The sequence below is a fragment of the Pleurodeles waltl genome, chromosome 5 (genome assembly GCF_031143425.1).
Source record: "Pleurodeles waltl isolate 20211129_DDA chromosome 5, aPleWal1.hap1.20221129, whole genome shotgun sequence".
Lineage (NCBI taxonomy): Eukaryota > Metazoa > Chordata > Amphibia > Caudata > Salamandridae > Pleurodeles > Pleurodeles waltl.
In genome coordinates this window covers 714,304,278-714,329,685 of record NC_090444.1, presented here as the reverse complement: position 1 = coordinate 714,329,685, position 25,408 = coordinate 714,304,278, and positions in this window count along the sequence as shown.

Here is a 25,408-nt window from a genome sequence, read left to right as displayed (position 1 = left end):
GAGAGAGAAATGTTTGTAATTTTGGCTGTTCAAGTGCCCAGGTATTCTCATGCAGGCGACTCTGCTTTTTGCCACTGTGCTAACACTCACTAGGGAATGGCTGGGGGGAACAGCAGGAGTTTGGCGTTCAGCAGGGTGTCGCAGCAAGGAGCTTTGTCAGTAACGTTATTTCAGTAAAGCATCTGACTTTAATATGTACCCCTGTTGCTGAAACCACATTTCTCTGCTGAGTTGTAAGGTCAAAAGGCCAAAGGAATAGTGCACACAATAGAACACATACCTTAAATACTGTAATCCTGGGAATGCGTCAAAATCATACACCTCCCCACGGGAGATGTAATGAGGAGAATTATCTCTATTTCTCCTTGTTTTTCCCTCCCCACAGGAGATGTAATGAGGAGAATTATCTCGATTTCTCCTTGTTTTTTCCTCTTCCTATGGGTGCTGGAGAATACACCTCCATTGATTGTTTTTGTGCAGGAAGGTGTCCCTTCCTGCACAAAAACGATTCTACATGCAATGCAGGCAACCTTGCACCATGGTGTAAGGGTGCCTGGATTTTTTGCTAGGGAGCCAAAAGGGCATCAGTGCAGGGGTGAAAGGACAGAAATGAACCATATTTCATAAATACAGTGCATTTCTGCCCTTTCCCTGCGGCTCAAGACAGCCCAGCAAGGTCACTTGCTGCACTGCCCTGGGCCATCAATTAAGTAAATATGCCCCTAATGGTGGACTTCCAGCTCTGCAATTAATAATTGTTTAACCACAGAGGTAGGGGCCCTTAAAGTAATTGCACAAATAAAAATGACTTTTTAATATAGTGATACCAAATTATTGTATCATGAATATAATTAGTGGTACAAACATATTTTATGTCATTGGATATCGTGGCCAATAACATTGTGTTCTTGGTTTATAATATAGCTTTAAATGAGATATTGCTATATTTTAAAATGTTTACTAAAATATTCAAAAATATCAAAATATTGTTTTTGGTTTAAATCGTGTTCTTATTGTGTTTTAAGAATGAAAAATAAAAAAAACAACCATACAGCATCACCTATATCCACAGGCCGGGGAGTAAAATAGAAATAACAAAACCAGTAAGGAGGGGTTCAGGGGGGAACAAGGAAGGGAAAGAGGAGGGGAATGGAGGAGCTAGGGGAAGGCCCTGTGCAAAACGAAGGCAGCGTGATGCCAGTACTCCACTGTATACAAGTCAGGTCAGGTCAGGTAAGTTAGGAGAAATGGTGCTCCGTGGGCTTGGAGTATCCCAATGGGTAAAGGGTGTTCCTGCCTCCCCTGGGTCACATTAAGCAGTTGGAAGTAGCGGGGACTTGTGAGTTTCCAGAATTCTAGGGATAGAAAATGTACACAGGGCCCCCATGTCCTGTCGAAATGAGGCAGTGTATGGTTGGTTGCTGCTGTGAGCCGTTCCATTCCCAGAATCCCCTAGAGCTTGTAGAGATAGTCTTGCTTCGTTGGAACAGATCGGACCCTCACTTGGACAGGATGGTTTGCTTTGTTGCACAGAGAGCGAGCGTAATTGCTTTACCCCTCTCTGATGATAATGGGTAAGTCAAGACATTGGCAAGGCCTAGCAGAATATAGCTGGGAAAATTCAGAATATCAGTCATACATTTTGTTGATATCTGCTAATACTTCAGACCAGAAGGTTTGGATTTTAGGGCACTGCCAGAGGATATGTGTTAGCGTCCCTGTTAAGCCACTATGTCATCAACATTCATCACACCCTCCTTGTTTCCATTTCGCCAGATGTGCAGGCGTATAATACCAATAGTGAAAGAAACAGGGACCAGGGCACTCTGAGTCTCTATAATAAATATATAGTCCAAGATGAGTAGAGTTGCAAGAAGTGTTTAATCCAAGAACAGACAACAGCCAACACGTGTTTCGTCCTAGCGGACTTTTTCAAGGCTCATAGATTCAGACTTGGATGAAGACTAGTTTCACTAGGGCTGCTGTAGCCCCTAAAATATAGCATTGGTTCCAATGTTAATAATCAGTCTTGCCATATTTTGTGGCTGGTATACCTGTCTTTAGCACTATGTGGCTTGCCGTACTCGTGAGTATTGGTCAAATGGTATATCCGTAGTTACATATAATGATGGACACGGGGTCCCTCTGGGCCCAACCTTATTTCTTCCAGTCACTGTACGTTAAGTAATGCGTCCATCAGTGCGGAGAGCGCATGGACAGCGCGTGATAACACTGTCTTGTTGCCGGTGTATTCATATAATACCAATAGTGTACACTTTTTACGAGTGTTTCAGTGCAGCTGGCGCTAATGGCGGAGGAATGCGCCAGCCCAAGATGTCTGACTATTCCTTAGGAGTAGAGGGTTGGCGCACTGCGTCTCCCACCCTCGCTGTGCTGAGGAGGGTGGTTTTTGTGTTGGTGTGTTTATAAAGCTGTACATGTCTGACTGTGTCTTCTTGTTTGTTTCACGAGTCAAAAGCCACTGTTCAAAAGGTGTCAGAGGATGGTTGGCATAAGGCCTAATATGAGGTTGTGTGACCAAGTGCCTAAGAACTAAATATTGCCAATAGTCGTTGGAGGGCAGGGTATAGGCCTCCTGGAGATGATTGAAATCCAAGAGGCCTTCCTGGTCAAAGAAGTCACCCTCTGCCCTACAGTCGGCCACGTGCCATTGCGTGATTGACACATCATGGAGGGCTAGGGGGAAATATGGGATCCCAAGGATTGGCATCAATGGTAAAATGCAAGAAGTGAGGTTCATCCTAGGTTGGACCTTTTCCCAGGTGCCCATCATGGCACACAACACAGGCCTGATGTACACCCCTGGTGGCCTGTGTTGTTTGGGAAGCCACAGCACTTTCCAGAAGTGGATTCCTGTGACCACCTGGCCAATAAAGCGCCAGTGTTTCTCCGTCTAGGGTTTAATCTACTCCACCATATATCATAGCTGCGCTGCTTGGTAATATCATTTTAGATTAGGAATGCCCACTTGCTACCTCCCTCAGGGGCCAGTACACCTGTTGTTTTGCAAAAGAGGCGTTTTTCCCTCCCCATAGTCAGTTCTCAATTAATTACTGTATTTTCCCTAGGACATGAGGGCAAGGGGTTTGAGCGGCAGTGTTTGCATTATGTAGAGTAATTTGTGCAAGAGAGTCATTTTGACTACTGCCAATCTTCCCATCAATGAAAGGAAGCTTCCCAGCCAAGAACCCAGGTCTGATCGAGCCATGGAGAGGAGAGTCCTATAGTTTCATTCTGCCATTTTCTCCAGTGTGGAGTGACTTTGTAATCCCAGGTATGGTACCCCGTGTGTGGCCCAGGAGAAAGGGAAAAGTTGAGTGAGTTGTAGGTGGTCTGTGTGGGAGATTGGAAGTCCCAGCACTTGTGTTTTCTGGACGTTGACATTGAATCTGGATATGCAGTCGAAAGATTCCATCTCGTTATTAGGGGTGGAAGGGATGTGTAAGGATTAGTAAGGTATAACATGACGTCATCTGCATACATAGCCAATTTTTGTTCCCTGCTACCAACGAGAATGCCTGTAACCAATGGATTACCCTGTATCCTCTCTGCCAAGGGCTGTGTATACAAGGCGAAGAGGAGAAGGGACAAGGGGAAGCCTTGCCGGGGGCCTCATTCAATAGTGAGAGGGTCTGACAGTGCACCATTCATCACAAGCTGTGCCCTTGGTGTTGCGTAGTTACTCCAAATCCTTTTCTGGAATCAGGGGACAAGGCCAACTTTGGCTAGTACCCCCCGCAGGTATGGCCAGTGGACATGATCAAATGCTTTTTCAGCGCCGACCGACAGCAAGATAGCTGGTAATTTTTCATGGTGTGTCTTATCTATGAGGTTACAGAGGAGCTTAGCATTGTCACAACAGCCTATCTCTGGGACACACCCGCTCTGATCGGGGTCAATTAGGCCTTGCATATAGGGGCTAGATGAGCTGCAAGGATACTGGTAGAAACTTTGGCATCCACATTCAACAATGAGATGTGGCGGTAGGAAGCATAGTGCGCGCTATTTTTACCTGGTTTGGGGAGAACTGTGATGGTGGCATTCCTCTTTGTATCAGCAAGAATTCCTGAGGTGCTAAAGGAGTTGTACGAGTGTGCCAAAAGGGGGGCCAGAGTTGTCACAGAAGGCCTTGTAAAAATCAGATGGGTAACTGTCCTCACCTGGCGCCTTCATGGACAGAAGCAGGGCTATGGCACTAGAATCTCTGCAGTGTGGATATCTCTATCCAGGTGCAAGGCTTCAGGATCTGGGATGTGTGCCAGGGTAAGAGATTCAAGATATTTGTGTGCTTCAGCTTAAACTAGTGGTTCCGCCATCAACAGAGCAGCATAAAAGTGTTTAAATTCTTGGGCTATTTGGAAGTCCTGGTGCACCAGGTCTCCATATTTCGCACTGTCTCTGGTATCCTGTGTTTGAGGGCTTGAGCTCGCAGCCTATGCAGCAACAGTATCCTTGCTTTATTACCCCTGAATACAATTTCTGTTTCATGCATAGTAGTGCATATTGTGTTCTGTCTATATCAAGGGCCTGAAGCCCCTTATGGGCCACTACCAGCTGGTGACGCGGCCAATGCATGCCCGTCTGTTTGTGTTCCTCCTCAAGGTCCAGCACCCGGCCCTTCAGTTGTTGCCTCTTGTCCTTCCTATGTTTGTTGTGTTGTGCCAATGGTGGTGTCCGGAGTGACACTGAGGTCGAGGTATGTGCATAATGGGGAGGCAATTTCTGTAGTGATTGTGTTATATTGCAATATCTCGGTGTTAAGTCTCCAACTTTTGACTTGATGAGAAGTGTGAGGGGTGCATAGTGTAATAATGATGGTTGAGTGGTCAGAGAGGGCAGCAACTCCCAATTCCACCTCTGTGACAACTGCCATTAGACGCTGTGTTACAAGGTAGAGTTCTATGTGGGAGTAGCTTTGGTGAGTGGCAGTGAAGAAGGTATACCCCCATCTGTGGGATGTCTAACGCCTCAGGCATCTATAAACCCCATATTCAGCCTCCACTGGAGACCGGCTGCTGTCATGGCCCCTGTTTGTCCTATCCTTTGAACTGATTTGTCCAGAAGAGTGTTTGGAACTAAATTAAAGTCATCACCCATCAGTCATCAGTGTCTGGGGATGTCATGACCCTTCTCAAAGCATCCAGGAGGAAGGACTCCTGATGATCGTTAGGGGTGTGCAGTGTGGCCACTGTGAACATGTATGTGTGGATGGAGATGCAGAGGGAGAGTAGTCTTCCAGTCAGCTCTGCCTGAGTTTGTATGACAAGGCCTGGAAAATGTGAGGCCAAAAGGATTGCCCCTCTGGCTTTCTTCTGGGTACCTGATAACAAAAACTGGCAATCAAACCAGGTGGATCGTAAGCGATGCCAGTCACCCCTAAGGAGGTGTGTTCCCTGCAGGAGTCAGACATGCCATTTGGACTCCTTATGCATAAAGAGTAGTGCTTTGCACTTTAATGAGTGTAGAAAAGTACCATCTTGCCTGGCATGGTACCCCCACTTTTACTATATGTATGTTTGTTTTTGCCTATTTCTACTGTGGTCATCTCACCAAATAACGAATGTAAGAGCTCACCAGAGTTCCTCTGCACTTCCCTCTTCGACTTCTGCCAAGGATCGACCTCTGACTGCTCCAGGACGCCTGCATAACCGCAACAAAGTAGCAAGAAGACTACCAGCAACATTGTAGCACCTCATCCTGCCTGCTTTCTCGACTGTTTCCTGGTGGTGCATGCTCTGAGGGCTGTCTGCCTTCACCCTGGACTGGAAGCCAAGAAGAAATCTCCTGTGGGTCGACGGAATCTTCCCCCTGCCAACGCAGGCACCAAACTTCTGTATCACAGGTCCTCTGGGCCCCCTCTCATGCTGATGATCTTGGTCCCTGGAACACCGGAGCTGGGTCTAAGTGTCTTCGACAGTCCAGTGGCCCTTCTGTCCAAATTTGGTGGAGGTAAGTCCTTGCCTCCCCACGTCAGACAGTAATCCTGTGTACTGCGTGAACTGCAGCTGCTCGGGCTTCTGTGCACTTTTGCAAGACTTCCCTCATGCACAGCCTAGCCCAGGTCCCCAGCACTCCATCCTGCATTGCCCAACTCGCTGAGTTGGACTCCGACGTCGTGGGACCCTCCTTTGTGACTCTGAGTTGACCACTGTCCTCAGATCTTCTAAGTGATTGTTCAGGTGCTTCTGCGGGTGCTGCCTGCTTCTGCATGGGCTCTCTGTATTGCTGAGCACCTCCTCTTTCCCCTCCTCCAAGGGGCGAACTCCTGGTCCTTCCTGGTCCCTGGCAGCACCCAAAATCCTCAACTGCGACTCTTGCAGCTAGCAAGGCTTGTTTGCAGTCTTTCTGTGTGAAAACAACTTTGCATCCTCCAGCACGCCGTGGGACATCTTCTGACCAAAGGAGAAGTTCCTGGCACCTTCTGTTGTTGCAGAATCTTTGGTTTCTTTCACCCAGAGGCAGCCATTTTGCACCTTCATCCGGGGTTTAGTGGGTACCTGCCCCCCCTGGACACTTGCGTGACTCTTGGACTTGGTTCCCTTCCTTTAAAGGTCCTCAGGTCCAGGAATCCGTCTTCAGTGTTTTGCAGTCAGTTGTTGTCCTTGCAGAATCACCTAACTCGACTTTACTGTCTTTCTGGGGTAGTAGAGTAACTTTACTCCTACTTTTCAGGGTCTTGGGGTGGGGTATCTTGGACACCCTTAGTGTTTTCTTACACTCCCAGCGACCCTCTACACACTTCACTAGGCCTTGGGTCCATTCGTGGTTCGCATTCCACTTTTGGAGTATTTGGTTTGTGTTGCCCCTAGGCCTATTTCTCCCTATTGCATTCTATTGTGATTCTACATTGTTTGCACTACTTTCTAAATGTTACTTACCTGATTTTGGTTTGTGTGCATATAATTTGTGTATATTACTTACCTCCTAAGGGAGTAGATCCTCTGAGACACTCTTGGCATATTGTCACTAAAATAAAGTACCTTTATTTTTAGTAACTCTGAGTATTGTGTTTTCTTATGGTATAGTGCTATATGAAATAAATGGTATAGTAGGAGCTTTGCATGTCTCCTAGTTCACCCTAAGCTGCTCTGCTATAGCTACCTCTATCAGCCTAAGCTGCTAGAACACCTCTAATCTACTAATAAGGGATAACTGGACTTGGCACAAGGTGTAAGTACCACAAGGTACCCACTATAAGCCATGCCAGTCTCCTACAATGGGGAGTTGGGCATCAAACATTGAGGCTAAGAACTCTAATCATGTAATAATATGCACGAAAAGCCACAGGTTACCAGAAGGGATGGGCGAGTCCAGTGGTGCATGTGGTGCAGAAGACCCAACTGGTGGTCCAAACCTGCCTGAGAGCTTGAAAGAGGTGCAATGAAGGCGGGTATTGGTGGGGGAAGGAAAGGGGTATAAAATGAACAAACCAGTAATCTTCCAACTCCTGGGAATCAACAGTGTCAAACAATAGGAAAACGTATCCACAGCAATCCGGCATCTCTGCAGCCACTCCCGAGGAAAGGGGGGGCTCTGCCGTATATCTATGAAGTGATGCTTCTGCTTCGCCGATGGGGTTGCGTTTGGAAGGGCTCTGTTGTGGTAGCAAGAGGTGTGTGTGATCGGTGAGGCCAGAGGGTCTACTCATGCATTCAGTCATTGTTAGGGTCAGATATATTCCTGCACCACTGTAGCAGGCACAAGACAGCTGCTTGTTCCATGTGGCTTTCAGCTGCCAAGGGTTTTGCTGTTGATTTATTGGTCGCATGTGTATGGGGGTTGGGTTTGACAATACGGGCTGATGGTTGTGGCTTGGATTGTTGAGTCTCGTCATCCGATACCGAGTCAAGGCGTAGGATGGTGCAGGCTTCTTCCTAGGTGCGGATAGCAAGCGTCTCTTTGTTGCAAACAAACACGAGTTGGAAGGCGTGCCCCCAGTGGTAGCGAACCCCATGTTCACACAGGAATGCCATGGCTGGTCGTAGAAGCCTATGACATTGCAATGTCAGAGGGGAGAGATCCGGTAAGATCCCAATTTTGGCACCATGAAAGGTGTGTTGAACTACAACCATGATGCGTTCTTTCCATCTGGACGAATGAACACGTTAAAATATCTTGGAGCATGCCGGGTGTAACAATATCCATTTCCGCCAGCTCTGGGACCAGGTGTCGGAACCATTAAACAACATAGTCCCCCAGCTTCACCGAGTCCGCCTTCATAGGAACACCTCTGATTTGAATGTTTGAGTGGCGTGACCTGTTCTCAAGATCTTCCTGGCGGTAGTAGAGGTCCTTGTTTTTGTTGCACAGCTCTAAAAGTTTCAGTTGATGCACATTTAATTCCTTCTCCCAATGATCTCCTGTTCTCTCTAGTTCATCCAATTACTGGCCCATTTCCCCCATGTCCTTCTTGAGTTCCCCTACTTCCATTGCCACTTCCTTCTTGAGTGGTGCAATATCTTCTCTTAGCACTCCAAAGAGCTGCTCCAGGAATGTGCTGGTTATATGCTCCTCTGCCCGGATATCTCCTGACTCAGAGAGCTCCACTTGTGAGGAGGTGGTAGGTGGTGTGTCAGGGCGTGGTCGGATTTCTTAGTGGATGGCTTACTCAGTAAGTCCTTGATGGAGGTATCTTTTTTGGAGCAGTGTGAAGCCATGGCGTGTATCAGGGTGTCCCAGCTAGGTGGCAGTGGCTACTTTATGCAATGGTATATTGTAGACTGGGAGTTCCCTGGTGCTCTCAGTAGTTAACCTGCGAGATGCATGGCCCATGTGTTGGGTGCCTTAGGGCTAGTATGACTGTGGTGCAAAGTGAAGATTCCAAACCGGGGCAGGGTGGCAGATTCTGTGTGGCCCACGCCTACCGTATGTTCTGTAGGGGGCTGGGCACGGGGGTCGCCGATGGGCGTGGGGCCGCATGTCTGCGACGAGGTTATTGAACTCTGCCCTGCTGTTGCTGGGGCAAGTAGAAAGTCTAACAGTGGTCTGCGCATGGCTCAGCTTGAATCACACCCCCCTACGCTTTAGACTCTGCAGGTAGGTTACTGGGCACTATGATATATCTCCTCATGCAGGACCAGAAGTCAAGGCATGCAGGTGTCAAGACAAGGAGTGGGGAGTCTGCCATGAAAGCAGAACAGGGACTGGCATGCATATGCTCCTCCACTCTGTTGGGCACCTCAGACAGGCCTCCAGGCACTGATAAAGGTCTCCTCGATCAGGGAGAGAGTTCAGGGTGGGCACGCTTCCCAAGGAGGCATAGCAACAGTTTTAGACCTGACAGCCTTAGGGTGGTCACCCCACAACTTTTTGCCTTCCTCCCTCTATTTTTCTGACACTGTTTTTGCTGGTTTTAGGATTCTGTGCACTTTACCACTGCTAACCAGTGCTAAAGTGCAAATACTCTTTCCCTGAAACATGGTAACATTGGTTCATCGCCAGTTGGCATATTTGATTTACTTATAAGTCCCTAGTAAAGGTCACTACATGTGCCCAGGGCATGTAATTTAAATGCTATTAGTGGGCCTGCAGCACAGATTGTACCACCCACATAACTAGCCCCCTAACCATGTCTCAGGCTGCCATTGCAAGGCCTGTGTATGTAGTTTCACTGCCACTGTGGCATTTAAAAGTATTTGCCAAGCCTAAAACTCCCCTTTTCCTACATATAAGTCATCCCTAAGGTTGGCCCTAGGTAACACATAGGGCAGACTGCTATGTGGGCAAAATGCAGGATATGTACATATGTGTTGTATATGTCCTGTTAGTGAAGAATTCCTAAATTAGTTTTCCAAGACTGTGTGGCCTGCTCCTTTCATAGACTAGCATTAGGTCTGCCCTCATAATAATTTTTGAGTGGCAGATTCTGATCTGAGAGGGGTAACCAGGTCATATTTAGTATGGCCAGAATGATAATGGAAAATCCTGCTTTTTGGTGAGGTTGGATTATATAATACTATTTTAGAAATGCCACTTTTAGAAAATGAGCATTTCTCTGCACTTAAAAACCACCTGTGCCTTACAGCCTGTCTCCAATCAACGTGTGGGCTGGGCTGATTGACAGCTCCCTTGTGCATTTCACTCAGACACCCACAAACACAGGACACTCAGTCACACCTGTATTCTTCTGCATATTGAATGGGCCTTCCTGGGCTGGAAGAGTGAAGGGCCTGATACTTACATTTCAAAGACTAGTAGCCTGCCCTCACACAATGAACTGCCAAATCCCCTACTGGGACCCTGGCAGATAGAACTGAACTGAAAAGGGAACTTGTGCACTTCAAAACCACTCTTTGAAGTCTCTCCCACTTCAAAAGCATTTTTGGGTATATAAACTGGGTCTCTGACCCACTAACTCAGAAACTTCTGGACATACACCTGTACCCTGTCAAGATGAGCTTCCTGGCTTCCCAAAGTACTCATCTGGAATGCTTTTCTGAGAAGAACTCCTGCCCTGCTTTTGGCCTGTTGCCTGTGGCCTCTGACTTTGCTGAGAAGGACTTTGTCTTCCCCAAAAGTGCTCTCCAAGGGCTTGGATTGAGCTTGCCTCCTGTTTTATGAAGTCTCAGGGCCCAAAAAGATTTAATCTCTTCAGGAAATTCCCTTTGCATCGAAAAACAACGCCATGCCTGCCAAAATCGACGCAAAGTCTGCCTTGCGACTGAGAAATTGGTGCAAAGCTGACTGGAACAACGCAGCCCCTGACTTCCCGACTGGAAATTCAGCTCAGCGCCTGCCTTGGGATGGAAAAGTTGACACATTGCCTACCAGATCAACGCAGCACCCGTGCCTTCTTTCAGTAAGTCAAGAATTTTCCCCGCATTGTCCCGGGTGTCAAACTATCCCTGCACCACAGTAAGGAACCAAGACTGCTCGCCGAAAACAACGCAAGCCCTTGCAGTGTGGAAAGAACAGACGCATCGTCTATGCCACGTCAGAAAATTTGACACACACCCTATTTTTCAACGCATCTCCTTCTCTGTGGTCTTGTTTTGTCGTTCTTTTTGGGGCATACCTAAGTACTGTGTGTAACAGAGACAACTGTTTATTTTTAAGGATTAAGGGCCATATGTACAAACACATTTTCCCATTGACACAGAATGGGAAAAACCCTTTGCTACATCTGGCCCTAAGACTCTTTTAAACCTTTTAAAAGTGATATTTCAAATTGTGCTTATTGGATCTTTGTTGTTTTGACCTTATTTTATTCAGATAAATATTATCTATTTTTCTAAACCTGTGTGGTGTATTTTCGTGGTGTTCTACTGTGTTATTGCAGGATTTATTGCACAAATACTTTACACATTGCCTTCTAAGTTAAGCCTGACTGCTCAGTGCTAAGCTACCAGGGGGTGGGCACAGGATAATTTGGATTGTGTGTGACTTACCCTGACTAGGATTGTGGTCCCTACTTGGACAAGGGTGTATGCCTCTGCTGACTAGAGCCACCATTTCTAAGAATCAGGAAGTTGCTGCTTCCTCCGGGGCCTCTACAACAGGTGAGCCTCCTGCACAGTCTAAGGCCGGAAGTTTGCACCCCTCTATGAATGTGTTGCCTCCCGATAGTTAGAAGCGCTCACCTGGTCACACCGAGGGCGCACGTGTCACAAGAGCCAATTATGTTTTTCCCTCTCTAGCAAGAGTCCCCCGGGTGGCGTTGCTTCTGTCCCGGTAGACCATCTCATGCTCTAAACAGCCCAGGATTTAGCCCGCTGTTGCCATCTTGTTACTGCAATGTCCGGCACCGCGCAGTCGGAGGGCTGCCTCCTGCCTTAATGGGCGGTCTGCAACAAGGGCTTGCATCACCCATGCCACAGCACCTCTCTGGGAGCATGGACATCCACATGGCATCGCCAACAGTGCTTTCTCCTGCAACACAAGGCTGAGCTCTGAAAAGGAGCTGTTAACAGGTCGCCATCTCGTACACCCACCCCCCAAAATATTGTTTTTGGAATACTTTAATATATATTTGTAAATAAATTAATTTTAGGTGTTAGAATTGATAGTATGATTGTTATCATTTTTTTAAGTATGGTTTGTAATCTAAAATGTTTAATGTAAGTCTTTGTGTAATCAACATGGCAATTTATAATGCAGTAGCAGGTTGTTGGGTTTGCAGTGGAATGGGGTGAGAAGTAAATTAAATCACAATTGATTTCATTCAGTTTATTTTTAATTTCATATAATTTACATAAATTGCTTGGTTGTTTAATAGTATATTTTAGATATTAAAGTTTAATTGATTATTTTAATGTATATAGAAATGTCTATATATTTTGAAATGTATATTTTAATATCAGTTGTTTGTGTAGAGGAATTGTGTGGGAATTATAAGTAATTTAACATTACTTTTATTTATTTTTTAACTGTTAAATAATTGATAAATTCAGTCTCATTTATCTTTATTAACTATCTAAATTGATTTATGTTTTAATTGTTGTCATGTTTTAAAAAAGTAAGAGTATATTAAAAAAATATTTTTATTAGCAATTTATATTTTAGTAGTTGTTTTTTGGTTTCGTAGTAGAAGAGGGGGGAAGTTATTTCAGCTACAAATAATTTTATACTGATGCTAATTAATTTTCATTGTAAATTAATTAGGTAATTGAACATTAATATTGTTATTTGTGATTTTGTTTAGTTGCATTAATGTATTTATTTATTGTTAATAGTTTACTCGGATGATTAGTCCATAAAACACATTAGAAACTTCATAGAACATCAGCATGCTAGATAAAATACACTGAGGCAGCAATTGACATACTTGTGGCAAAAATAAAATGTAGTTAATTTCTTTGATATCTACAAATCACAATAAAATGCTCAAGAGCAACAAGAATTTCATAAAATTACATATCGTGCTAGTGCCAGCATCAAGGCCAAAATGGTTAACTGTCTGTGCCACTCATCGGCTTGTAATAAGTACAAGTCATTGCTTTCTGCGGATAATACGATTACAAATCAACCAAGAAGCGTATATAGAAATCTCGACAATGCTACAACAATCTTTGGTATTTGACAGTAATATTTGTAGAACAGGAGCAATGTGAGTGAATCCAAAGAGCTTACATATTGGTATAAGCCATTGTTTCCGAGGATGTGCATAGGAAGGGCAAAAAAAGCAAAGTGAGGCAGTGTTTCATCAACTGTAGTGCACGAGAGGAACTTGCTGGTGCTATAGTATTTCACACCCCAATATATGCACTAGCTATAAACAGATAAAACCCCATATCTCCATTTTAAATACAGTTGCAAGGAGATGCAACCTGGGATAATATCAAGCAAAGATTAATATTCTGGGACAATCGTTATATCTAGAAACACATCCGTTAAGCTCCCTGTTTTGGCCCCTTCAATTTACCCAAGAAAAGGATATTATTTTAGGCGATATTTAACCACAGTACTGAGATTGACGTGGCTTGTTCTGGGGAATACCAGAGAGAGGGCGGGCCTATCTCATAAAGCAGAGTTTTGACATTCAGCTGTGGACCAGAGTTTATGCCGGTACAGTATGGGTCTGGACATTCCATTGAGATTAACTGGAAAAATGCCATTGTTCTTAATTTAGGGAAGATTTATGGCAAACCTATTTTCCCCTTTCACAAAGTCTTCAACCCTTGCTTAACCACAAACTTCGGCACCATACAGTATTCATGATTTAGCTTCTATATTATTAATCTCCATAGCAGGGTTAAGAGAGAAGGCCTGTGTCTTTCTTCACATCCTAAGCAGTGCCCCTGTTTCTTGTACATTTTCTCAAGCTTTTCCCAATATATATGCCAGTCCATCCATGGGAAATGAAAACTACCAAATACACAAACTTCTGCACTCTTTCCTGAGTCACCCTTGACCAAGAGATTTGTCCTCCCTGTTTTACATAGGTTTAAAGTGGTCAACAACTGCCTGTGGGCCACACGTGCTTGTAGAGATTAAAAGAGTATCATTCACGAAAAGGAGTGAGGAGATGTATAGGAGCCCAGTTTAGATACGTCATTACCAGAAAAGTCAAGCTCCTTAACCAAATCGTTGATAAAAAGGGTTAATAAGGTCAGTGCCAAAAAACCTTCCTGGCAGACACCAGTCCAGATCTTAAAAGGATCAGTGAGCTTACCATTATTCCTATACCTAACATGGGCAGTATTCGACGCTTGTAAATTGATGAGTACAGATAAAATGTTTGCAGGGACATCCATTTGTTTTAGTACCTCCCACAACTTAATTCTGGGGTGGTGTCAAAAGCTGAACATAAATCGACAAAGACCATATACAAGAGGCCTTTTTCCAAAATAACAGTCTTCCAATAAATACAACAAAATCTTCCAATTTGATCAATATTGCTAACTTTAGCCCTGAAACCCACCTGCATATCTGAGAGAATGATGTTCTACTGGATCCACTCCGTCAATTTCCCCAAAACAAGAGGGGAGAATAGCTTCTGGGAAACTTCCATCAGACTGACAGGCCTGTAGTTCCCTGGGTCATCTTTACTTCCTTTTTTAGGTCGAGCACAGCAGCGCGCAATCACTGCTTTTCCAATGTGTTGGTATCGATGTGAGCTTTTAACCACGCCCACCTCATGCCCATCACTATCACTCGTTCATGGGCTTGCCTTTCAAAAATCCTTTGTTTTCATTGGCAACTGCTTTATGTTTGTCCCTCCTTAGGGCAGTTTTGTCACCGACTTGGCCATCGTCCCAGTTACATGGATAATTGCATTTTTGTCGATAACTCTGACTGCAAGCAAACTTATTTTTTCTTTTGTCTCTCTTTGCGCTCACAGCAGCACTTTGAATTGGTTTGCTTATGTCAACTGTTTTATTTTTTATTTTCAGTTTGTGTGGCAAGAAAAGTCCAGTTAGGAATTTACAATGCTTCTAGCTCTAATGTGAGGCCCATTGCATTTCACATGCTTGTTTGTTTATAGTTCACAGCCCAGACCGACTCGTTCCTCGCTTTGGGACTTTCCCAAAGCCTTTTAGGGCACAGACTCAACATATCCCATCCTATGTGCTTAAAAAAAGGGGCATCCATGCCCTCAGGTCTTGGTCAATTTAGTCAATGTGCATAACCAGTGTGTTCTTTTTCTCTACGTGACATTTTCAATAACTTCTGAAACATATTCTCATCTTATGAAGGGCAACATTTGCACAGTTAACTATGAGCCCACAACAACTTGTTTTTTTCTTACTGTTACAAGATGGAAACTTTGTGGCAACAATGCAAACAACAATTGGCAAAAAAATGGATCAGCATTTGCCATTTAAATGCGAGACCTCCACGAGGCACTCTCCAACATCCTGGGAGCATACCACCATTCCGAGGAGAAGATGGGAAGATGGGCCAGATACTGGCCAAGTTGCCGGAGAACATGCGGATACAGGACGGACAGTACCTGGGGATCAGGGAGGACCTAACAAAAATATACACCATCCTGGTCTCCATTGCAGGGGTGCTTGCTGACATGGGCAAGACCATGAGGGAGGCAGTGGCACCACAACGGGCGCATGACACTAGCCAAACCGAGGAACAGCCTTCCACCCCGCGGCGCTAGTGGACAGGAGGCCCCGCCACAGGACCAACAGGCCACCAGCCCCCGACCCCCTGCAGAAGGAGAACCACCCCACAAATGGTCCCTGCGATCCAGGCAGAAGCCAGAGAACATTGCCAAGACCCCGTCAGGAAATAAGACTCTCCTGATTGTCACCCTTCTGTCCCACTCTGTCACCCTGTCCACCTTGAACTGCCTTTACTCCCCTTCTCATGCCCCATTGGACAATGCACCTGTGATATCAAGAGACTGGACTCTACCCTGGACTTTCCTCCACCATCAGCCCAGCCCCTTGCACATCCCCCTCTACTTATGAGCAGAAATAAACACTCTTGGAACAAATACCAATCTGGAGTCTGTCAAATGATTCACAAATGTAGTAGTACAACATTATCAAAGCATTGCAACTCAAATGTACAGTGAAATATACTTTAGGATGACCTTTGGTGGGCAGCAGTACACATAGCAGGAGCAAGTGTGGGGCACCCAGATCTGAAAATAGAGACTCCAAAAGGTACAGTCAGTGGCCATAGACATAGGGAAAGAGTCCGACCTGTACAATATCCAACAGATAACTGAAATGTAAAGTGAACTTACAGTGTCTTACCTGTGTGTCACTGGAAGTACTGCAGAATTATATTGGTTCTGTTGTCCACATCTTCTTCCTCTGCCTCCTCTTCCTCACTGTCCACAGGCTCCACTACTGTCAAAAGACCATCTCCAGGCACATCATCCTTCAGAAAAGGCACCTGGCGTCTCAAGGCCAGGTGTGCAACATGCAACGATGATCTGGCACACCTTCTTGAGTGAGTAGTACAGGGATCCACCTGTCAGATGGAGGCACCGGAACCTGGCCTTCAGGAGGCCGAAAGTCCTTTCTATAATCCTCCTTGCATGCCCATGTGCCTCATTGTAACGTTCCTCTGCCCTTGTCCTGGCATTCCTCACTGGGGTCAGTAGCCATGAGAGGTTGGGGTAACCAGAGTCACCTGCAAATATTGAGGGATACCTGTTAGCCACACACTCACCCTTAGGGACAACCTCATACCCATACACCAATTTATACTGGGTGGGGCTCTTTGGCTCACCTATTAGCCACACCCGGAGCCTCTGGAGTTGGCTCTTCACATATGGGATGATGCTATTCCTCAAGAGAAAGGCGTCATGCGCAGAGCCAGGATATTTGGCATTCACATGGGAGATGTAGTGGTCCGCCAAACACACCACCTGCACATTCATAGAGTGATAGCTTTTTCTATTCTTGTAAATCTGTTCATTTCTCTGGGGGGGAGGACAAATGCCACATGTGTACCATAATTGGCAACAATGATGTTTGGGATATGTCCCAGGGCATAAAAGTCAGCCTTCACTGTGGCCAAATCCTCCACCTAGGGGAACACGATGTAGCTGCGCATGTGTTTCAGCAGGGCAGACAACGCTCTGGTCAACACGTTAGAGAACATTGGCTGAGACATCCCTGATGCCATGGCCACTGTTGTTTGGAAGGAACCACTTGCAAGGAAATGGAGCACTGACAGGACCTGCACCAGAGGGGGGATTCCTGTGGGCTGGCGGATAGCTGACATCAGGTCTGACTCCAACTGGGCACACAGTTCTTGGATTGTGGCACAATCAAGTCTGTGGGTAATGATAATGTGTCTGTCTTCCATTGTCGCAAGGTCCACCAGGGGTCTGTACACCAGAGGATGTTGCCATCTCATATTCTGCCTCAGCGGTTGAAGCCTATGGAAGAGAACGGTGAGCAGAGGGTCATATTCACACATCTGTTGCACTAATGATGATTTGTTTACTTCACAGAAACAGTATGTGAACTCGAGAGTCAGTTGATGTAGCAATGTCTGCTGTGACTCAGTTAGGTGCCATGCCTTGTGCCCGCCTGAAATGGGGGCTGTCTGACCTGTGAGGAGGGGTAAGTGAAAATGAGGTACTTGCGCTCGCGTTGTGCGCCGTCGTGGTAGGCGTCTATGACCGCCGTGCAAAATCGTGTGTCCGTCTGAGGCTGCAGGAGATGGGCTGGAGCCTCCCACCACCACTGGCAGCACCCCCACCAGCACCGGCACTACCACCAGTTTGCAGCCTTAGTCACCACAGGATGGAGTCTGGCCCTGCCTCCATTTAGTATCATGCTACCTGGTCCCTACAAATCTCGTGCCTCAGACACCCAGGTGAGGGAATGTGAACTGCCACACCCCAACTGCTGCATCACTGGGCAAAACCAGTGGAAGAAGCCATCCACTCACCCTTTCCTTGGCGGGATGAAGCACACTGGGCACAAAGCCTCCCCCAGAACCAGTGGAGATATGCATCCACTCACCCTATCCTTGGCAGGATGAAGCACACTGGGCACAAAGATCCCTCCAGAACCAGTGGAAGAAGCCATCCACTCACCCTTTCCTTGGCAGGATGAAGCACACTGGGCACAGAGCCACCTCAAGAACCAGTGGAGATATGCATCCACTCACCCTTTCCTTGGCAGGATGAAGCCCACTGGGTACAAAGCCCCCTCCAGAACCAGTGGAAGAAGCCATCCACTCACCCTTTCCTTGGCAGGATGAAGCACACTGGGCACAAAGCCCCCTCCAGAACCAGTAGAAGACGCCATCCACTTACACTCTCCTTGGCAGGATGAAGCACACTGGGCACAAAGCCCCCTCCAGACCTGGTGGAGATATGCATCCACTAACCGTATCCTTGGCAGGATGAAGCATATTGGACACAAAGCCCCCTCCAGAACCAGAGGAGATATCCATCCACTCACCCTATCCTTGGCAGGAGGAAGCACACTGGGCACAAAGCCCCCTCCAGAACTAGTGGAAGAAGCCATGCACTCACCCTTTCCTTGGCAGGATGAACCACACTGGGCACAAAGCCCACTCCAGAACCAGTGGAAGAAGCCATCCACTCAGCCTATCCTTGGCAGCATGAAGCACACTGAGCACAAAGCCCCCTCCAGAACCAGTGGAGAAGCCACCCACTTGAGAGACTGTGACTTTGCACTCCCCAGGACCAAGCAGTGGGCAAAATACCCACTTGAGAGACTTGAGAGACTGTGGCTTTGCACTCCCCAGGACCAAGCAGTGGGCAAACCACCCACTTGAGAGACTGTGGCTTTGCACTCCCCAGGACCAAGCAGTGGGCACCTCACGCACTTGAGAGGCTTGAGAGACTGTGGCCTTGCACTCCCCAGGACATCGCTGTGGGCATGGAACCCCCTCCAGGAGCAGTGGTGTTATTCCATCTTCCAGCTGAGGTGCTCCCCCCTTCCCCATCCCCCTGAGGTGCCTGTGTGTTTACGACCTGATGCCCCTGCAGTGTTCTCTCCGTATTGAGGCAGGTGTCAAGTGTCGGCTTGGCCCATGATTTTTGGCCCAGTGGCCCATGGACATTTGCAAAGAACAATGTATGGCCATCTGTACATATTGTAAATATTTGTAAATATTGTTTTCCATTTGTTACGTATATCTGCCTTTTTCTAATATATCACTGATTGGACTCTATTCCTTTTGTCTTTGCGTTCTTCCAGGGGGTTACTCAGTGTAAATGTACTGTTGCTGAATGTGTTTGTGTGTATGGTGTTGTGGGTGAGGGTGGGGTGTTGCGTTTTGCGTGACTGTGTCACTCTCTTTTTCCTCCCCCCCATGTGGTAGGTGCAGTACTCGCCGTGGTCGTCGCAGCCGCCTTTGATATTCCTGGTGTATGAGGAGGTAGACCGGCATGGGCAGGACCTGTAACTCGGGCTCCATGGCATCCTGGTTCTTCTGTGAGTGTCGAGAGGTGAGTGGTTTCCCTTCCAAACACTGTTTCCGCTGTGCTTTTGATGGCATTGATACCACCCCGGAAAAGCTGGTGGATTGGTGGGTTGTAATGGGGTGGGCGGTACATTGTCTTCCGCCTGTCTGTTGGCAGTGACCGCCGCAGTGTTTGTTGCTACCGCTGTGGCGGTCGGTGTGTTAAAGTGGCTGTCTGTGTTGGCGGTTTCTGCTGTGGTCATGATCCCATTATTTTTACCGCCCTGCCTGTTGCCGGTATTACCGCCACTTTCTCACCTACCGCCAGGGTTGTAATGAGGGCCAATATGTTTCATTGATTAATTTATTAAGTATTTTCAAAATTTTTGTCAATGTATTTTTTGTTTATTTCATTTAAAACTTTTAAGTATCATTTAAAATTCATTTTTGTTTGATCTATTATGTAAGTAATTTGTTGGTGTTTACTGTTTTTTGAAGGTAGGGATGTACATTTGATTTAAATAACTTTTATGTTTTTTTAATATACCATTATTATGCAGTTCATTTTTTTAAACTATTACAATATATATATTTATTTATAATATAATTTTATACATTTTTTATTTTTAGTATTCACTTGTTTTGTAAAAAATTATTTTGAGTTGGAAAGATATTGGTAGTCCCTCTAAAGTCCAACATTTTCCATACTATTGCTTAGACCAGAATAGTAAATCTAAACCCTCTGGAGTTCAATACATTCCCTACTGTTGAGTAGACTGGAGAGGGAATAGTAAATGTTGCCTCTCGGAGTCTAACACTTTCCTGCTGTTGTGTAGCCTGGAGTGGTAATAGTAAATCTAATCCTTCTAGAGTCCAGCACTTTCCCTACTGTTGATTGGACTAAAGTGGGAATACTAAATTAAGCCCCTCCGAAATTCAACACTTTTCCTATTGTTGTGTCGACTGGAGTGAGAATAGTTAATCTAACTCACCTGGAGTCCAACACTTTCCCTACTGTTTCTTAGACTGGGGTGGGAATAATAAATCTAAGTCCTCTGGGGTCCAGCACTTTCCCTGTGATTGCATAAACAGGAGTAGGAATAGTTAATGTGACCCCTCTGGAGCTCGACGCTTTCAGTACTGTTCCATAGACTGGAGTGGAAATAGTAACTCTAATCCATTTGACCTTACTGTTTCGTAGGATGGAATGGGAATAGTAAATTATCCTCTTGCAAGTTAAATACTTTTTGTAATGTTTGTTAAACCACGTTTATAGTATTTTTTGTAATGTTATTTAGTATTGTATGTTTTATTAATTATTTGCAGTACCTTGATTTTAGAAAAAATGTTTTAATTTTTGTATTCATAACATTGGTTTAATATTTGTAGTATTATGTTTACTATATATCTGTGTGTGAGTGTGTATATATTTAGGGTTAGATTTACCAAAGGTTTTGTTGCCCACACAAGGTGGTGCAGGGCAACACAAAACTTAAGTCAGATTTACTAAGCCATGCATAGCCACCTTGCATGGTCTTGAATGGCTTGGTAAATATGCAATAATGCAAGCCTGTAAATGACCCCGGGAAGGCTTTACATGGATGGAGAGTGGGTGTTCCCACACATCCACTTGAATATGTTACCAAGACAAGTAAACCTGGGAATGTGTCAAAATGGTGTGCCTTACCAATAGAGGCTCTATAAGGAGAAATACCTTTATTCTTCCTCATTTTTAATTCTTTCTAAGTGTGCTATATTCTGCAGCACACTTAAAAAAAGGAAACTTCCTGTAAGGATTGTTTTCGTGCAGGAAGGTGTCCCTTTCTGCACAAAAGCAATCCTCAGTGCAATGCAGGCTCCAGTGCACCATGGTGCAAGGGTGCCTGCTTTGGCTTTCAACAGTATACAGTGAACCAGTGCAGATACGGAGCAGGACTACACCATATGTTAGTAAATATGATATGTTAGAAATGGGGTCTTTGGTTGGCAGTCAGGTTACCCCCTGCCCAAGCAAGGGCTCTCACTCTAGTCACGGTAAGTCACACAATCCAAATTATCCTGTGCCCACCCTCTGGTAGCTTGGCACTAAGCAGTCAGGCTTAACTTAGAAGGCAATGTGTAAAGTATTTGTGCAATAAATCATGCAATAACACAGTATGGCACCACATAAATACACCACACAGTGTTTAGAAAAATATATAATATTTATCTGAATAAATGCAGGTCAAAATGATTGAAATGCAATAAGTATATGTTGAGATATCACTGTAAAAGTGATAGAAAGTGTCTTTAGTCTTTTGAAAGCAATAAATGTCTCTTTCAAGCACAGAGTACCTGGTTTGCGTGCAAAATCTCGGCAAAGAACCACAGAGGAGGAGATGCACGGAAACAAAGGGTGTGTGCGTCGATTTCTAGGACCGCACATGGCGATGCGTTGTTTAGTTTTTTCACGCAGAAATGGCTGTGCGTAGATTTGCAGCCCTTAGTCATGGATCCTCTTCGGGTTGCAGGTTTCGGACGCCCCGGGGATGATGCGTGGATTTCCGGCACTGACAGGACGAAGTCACAGGGGCTGCGTTGATCCGGTGGGCGTTGCGTGGAAATTTGTACCGCACGGCAGGCGCTGCGTTGATTCCTCTCTGGAAGTCGGGCTGCGTTGTTCCAACTCGGCTGTGCATCGATCCATTGGCTGTGCGTTGAATTTCCGGTCTCTATGCTGGCACTGCATCGATCTTCTCGTTGTGAAGTCAGGCTGCGTCATTCTGGATCGGCGTGCGGTGAATTTTTCACTTCAGTGCAGGCTATGCGTTGTTTCTGGCAGGCTGTGCATCGATTTTCGCTGCACAAGGAGTCCCTCTTGTAGAAATGAAGTCTTTTTGGTCCTGAGACTTCAGGGAACAGGAGGTAAGCTCAACCCAAGCCCTTGGAGAGCACTTCTCACCACAGCCAGAGAGCAGCAAGGCAGCAGGGCATCAGCAAGGCAGCAGTTCTTCACAGAAAGCAGACATGTGAGTCCTTTGGGCAGCCAGGCAGGTCTTCTTGGCAGGATGCAGTTTCTGGTTCATGTTCTCTTCTCCAGGAAGTGTCTGTGAGGTAGAGTGTCTACCCCAAGAATTATCTGAGTTGGTACGGGCAGAGGCCCTGTTTAATACTCAAATGTGCCTTTAAAGCGGGGGAGACTACAAAGAGTGGCTTAGAAGTGTACCAGGTCCCCTTTCAGTTCAATCCTGTCTGCCAGTAGGGGGTGTGGCAGGCCTTTGTGTGAGGGCAGGCTACTGTCCTTTGACATGCAAGTGCCAGGCCCTCCACCCTCCCAGCCCAGGAAGACCCTTTCAAAATGCAGATGTATGCAAGTGAGGCTGAGTATCCTGTGTTTGGGGTGTGTCTGAGTGAATGCACAAGGGAGCTGTTAACTAAACCCAGCCAGACGTGGACTGTAAGGCACAAAAGGATTTAAGTGCAGAGAAATGCTCACTTTCTAAAAGTGGCAATTCTTGAATAGTAATATTAAATCCAACTTCATCAGCCAGCAGGATTTTGTATCACCATTCTCGCCATACTAAATATGACCTTGCGACTCCTTTCAGATCAACAGCTACCACTCAAACAATTATGAGGGTAGCCTCAATGTTAGCCTATGAAGGGAGCAGGCCTCACAGCAGTGTAAAAACTGATTTAGGAGTTTTATACTACCAGGACATGTAAACTACACAGGTACATGTCCTGCTTTTTGCCTACACAGCACCCTGCCCTATGGGTTACCTAGGGCATACCTCAGGGGGTGACATATATGTAGAAAAAGGGGAGTTTTAGACTTGGCAAGTACTTTTAAATGCCAAGTCGAATTTGGCAGTGAAACTGCACACACAGGCTTTGCAATGGCAGGCCTGAGACAAGGTTAAGGAGCTACTTACAGTATCTAAAAAGTGGAGGGAGGCAGGCAAAAAGTTAGGGGTGACCACCCTAAGGCTGACAGGTCTAACATGATGCTTTATTGCTCTCTCCATTTGACTCAACACAGCAAACTGCATTGGGCTATGCCAAATGTTGATAAATCTGGTCCCTATTTTACAAGTGGATGTAACCCGATGTATTTTGGCAAAACTTATTAACTTTTCATTTGGAATGGTTTGTGAAGATTAGTCAAAAAGTTATTAACAAGCAAAATATACTCTTCTTTTATAAAGTCTGATCAAATTACAACTACACAGTGGTGACTGCCATTGTGTAATATACATACATATCTAGCTCTATATATACATATCTCTATCTCTCTCTCTCTCTTTCTCTCTCTCTCTCTCTACATATATATATTTATATATATATATATATATATATATATATTAAAAAATATTACTTGAGTCTTACATAATATTTTTGAGACACAATATTTATATTTCTATTATAATACTTCCATGTTAATGCCCATTGGACTACTCTTAATTCATGTATCTCCTTCAAATCTCTAATGATTGAAGTTGACATACATCCCCCCCACCAACCAACACCTACTGGGATCTATTACACCCTGCTAAGATGACTAACAATGTAAAGAATGTAGCAGCCTTGCCAAACTGACTACTTTCTCTTTCATAGTAAAGCCAAAGGTTCGGACTTATTATCCGAATCATTACGTATCACTCAAACTGTCTCATTGTATAGAAAAATTGCGGCCCTTGTACTTACATGTTTTGAGCCAGTGAGTAAGAGATTGTCTGCATTTGTATCAAGTATAGCAGTGTTGTTGACCACTGTTGATTTACAGCCTGCCTTGTCCAATATAGCCTACTCTAATACAGGTTGATTCTGCAATGGCACAAACTACTTCTTCCTGTACCTCCTCGTCCACTCTTGTGGACTTTACAGAGTACCCTCATGCATCAATTGACCCCTGTTATACCTGATATCTTTGGCATGGTAGATCACTAACCTCTTTGCCTTCAATCCTCCTGTTTGCTAATTTGATTTCTATTGGATTTCTATTTCTATCTGCACACTTTAAAACTACTAACCAGTGCTAAAGTACTTGTGCTCTCCCTAAAACATGGTAAAATTGGCTTACACCTAATTGCACAATTAATTTATTTGTAATTCCCTAGTAAATGGTACCACATGTACCAAGGGCCAGTAAATTAAAATTAATAAGGGCCTATATCACTCATTGTGTCACCCTCTAAAGTAGCCTTTTAAAACATGTCTCAGGCCTACCACTGCAGACCATCATGCAGTTTTAAACTGCCATTTCACCTTGGCAAAATAAACAGTAGGTGCATGGCAAATCAAGGTGGCCGAGTCGACGTGATCTACGAGAGCCCACTGCAGCAATAGAAGTGTCTTAAGGTTACCAACTCTCATCAGTGTCAACTTGCTTCCTCCCATGATGCAGAGCTGATGGAGTGTGAGGAGACCCACGGGGAGGCTCTTTGTCCTTTGTGAAGCCGACAAAAGAGCAACGAGGTAGTCCCAAACCCAAGAGGGCCATGTGCTGGTGACACCACATCCATTCCAACAGGCTGGAGTTCTCCCTGGCTGAGGCAGTAGAGGCCAGCATTCCCCGATAGACTCACCATATGCGGCAAAGAGCGGGGGGCCACAAGATAAAGGTGAGGAGGTATGCAGGGCGCTTATCAACACCATTGACTGCAGGAACGTCTGCGTGGGCAGGGTGGGCCTGGACTGCGACATGACAGCACTGATACCTCCCTGAAGGCACCACATCAGTTACAGATTCTGCATTGCTTTGGACCAACTGACTCTCTTCTGGACCAGCCACTTAGCTGAGTGACACTGTGAGGGAAACAGGCTCAGCCTGTGCATGCCCTGTGTCCTTGCTTTACAGAACCTGAACGGCCTACCTGCCTGACCTTAAAATGGAAGCCCAGCCATGGTGGATCATAGAAATTCACTTGGTGGCTATCAAGGCCTAGATTTCTCCAAGACAGGATGCATATTGGCTCCCTATGGCTCCCCCACTGCAACACAACTGGCTTCCCCTGATGCCCTACCAGACACTGGCACCATTGGTGGCAATGGCCAAACAGTTCCTCCCATGAGCTGCACTTCATGAGCACTGTATGAACTGCAAGGGGGG